Raw genomic sequence first — 2,500 nt, forward strand, 5'->3', positions numbered from 1 at the left:
CTGAATGAAATTTTGTGGGGAGGTTCCTGATATTGTTTAGTGGTGGACTGGAAAAAATGAGGTCGAAATTCGAAGTCTACATGTGCTTTTCTATTTTTCCCGATTTTACACATACCCGGTAAGTAAAAAAAATAAAAAAAATAGTTCCCCTTCGAGAAAAATTATGAAATTTGGTGAGCAAGGAGATACCATTATTCTACGAATTACTGCAAAAAATCGCATCAAAATTCGAAGTGTAGCCCGAGATATGGACTTATGTCTGCTCAAAAAAAGTGTATCTACTTGTACAATTTTGCCTTTTGCATATTAACCTCTTATAGGGGGGGAGTGCTCCTTGAGCCGGCCAGCTCCACACTGGCAGGTTTTAAAGGGAGCTTGATGAGGCCTCCCCCCTCACGTGGTGCGTGCGTTAGCATGTTTATCATGGCACAACTAGCCTCTTCATAGTTGTTGAGCTTTATTAATACCAACACACGGTCGTCACTGATCGTTGGTTAGCTCGGCAGCTAGTCCCTCGGATATTGTGGAAAGTTATTTTCATGCCTAGCGATGCTTGACCATGCGTCACTTGATGTTTCCATTTGCTTGCTTGCCCATGGTAGGTGGGGGGTGGACCGTCTTGTGGTGTGGTGTCTTGCGAACGTGAGGGTGTGTGAGTTGTAATCGAGATGCACTTGCTGGCTGGCTCCATGCCTTGCGTATCGAACGGTCAAGCATGCATCTCTTCCATTTTCACCCGTTGCCTTGGGTGATATTGGTTGATCAGTCCCTGTGTTGCCTACCCACTAGACGGTACTTCTGTGGTTGCTTCGAATTCTATCTTTCCATCACGAAGAGGTGTTGGAGGATCCTAATGTCACGCACGTGTTCCATCTAGTGAAACATCTCAGTGATGCACGTGTTGTGGCTAGTTCTTTTGGATGCGGTGCATTATATGAACTCGGGTTTACTTTAGCGACCCAGTTAACATAATTCGGTTGTGTCCCTTGATTGAGACGTTGTCCTTGAACTTGTTGTGAGCAATATCGTTCTTCCACAACCCGTCGTCTTGAGTGCGATGGAAGGCAAATAAGATGTGCTTTGGCATGTCATGCACGTACTCGATTGCGGGAAGTGTGAGAAAGTGTTGTTGACAACCCGTGGGAAATGGAATGTGGCAAATCGTGATGAGCTCTTCGTGGATCTGCGAAGAAGACGACCTTTGGGCCTGTTGGAAACGAGGGAGGCGATGTTGAACTGCGAAGAAGATGGACTTTTGGGTTGTTTGAATCAATGGGAGGCCACGCGAGAACTCCGAATACTATGGACTCTTGGGTTGTTGGAAGCAACGGGAGGCCCCGCTAGAACTCCGAATACTACGGACTCTTGGGTTGTTGGAAGCAAGGGGAGGCCCCGCTAGAACTCCGAATACTATGGACTCTTGGGTTGTTGGAAGCAAGGGGAGGTCCCGCTAGAACTCCGAATACTACGGACTCTTGGGTTGTTGGAAGCAAGGGGAGGCCCCGCTAGAACTCCGAATACTATGGACTCTTGGGTTGTTGGAAGCAAGGGGAGGCCCCGCTAGAACTCCGAATACTATGGACTCTTGGGTTGTTGGCAACGACAACTTGGGGGGATGACACTGGAAAAGAGTGAACTAGGCCAAACTGCGAACAAGGCAACTTGGGGGGATGACACTGGAAAAGAGTGAACTAGGCCAAACTGCGAACAAGGCAACTTGGGGGGATGATGCTGGAAAAGAGTGAACTAGACCGAACTGCGAACAAGGCAACTTGGGGGGATGACGCTGGAAAAGAGTGAACTAGGCCGAACTGCGAACAAGACAACTTGGGGGATGATGCTGGAAAAGAGTGAACTAGGCCGAACTGCGCCCAAGGCAACTTGGGGGATGACGCTGGAAAAGAGTGAACTTGGCCAAACTGCGAGGAGGGCAACTTAGAGGAAAGTTGGAAACGAGGGAGACTTAGCCGAACTGCGAAGAAGGCAGGTTTTGGGAAGTTGGAATCGACTGAAGCGAATACTGAACTCCAAATACGACCGACCTTTGGTTGTTGGCTTCCTGGGAAGCGATGTGAACTCCAAATACGACTCTTGGGTTGTTGGAACAAGGGAGGCCCGCAGAACTCCGAATACTATGGACTCTTGGGTTGTTGGAAGCAAGGGGAGGTCCGCTAGAACTCCGAATACTAGGACTCTTGGGTTGTTGGAAGCAAGGGGAGGCCCGCTAGAACTCCGAATACTATGGACTCTTGGGTTGTTGGAAGCAAGGGGAGGCCCGCTAGAACTCCGAATACTATGGACTCTTGGGTTGTTGGCAACGACAACTTGGGGGGATGACACTGGAAAAGAGTGAACTAGGCCAAACTGCGAACAAGGCAACTTGGGGGGATGACACTGGAAAAGAGTGAACTAGGCCAAACTGCGAACAAGGCAACTTGGGGGGATGATGCTGGAAAAGAGTGAACTAGACCGAACTGCGAACAAGGCAACTTGGGGGGAT

The sequence above is a fragment of the Vigna unguiculata genome, unplaced genomic scaffold, assembly GCF_004118075.2.
Source record: "Vigna unguiculata cultivar IT97K-499-35 unplaced genomic scaffold, ASM411807v1 contig_248, whole genome shotgun sequence".
Classification (NCBI taxonomy): Eukaryota; Viridiplantae; Streptophyta; class Magnoliopsida; order Fabales; family Fabaceae; genus Vigna; species Vigna unguiculata.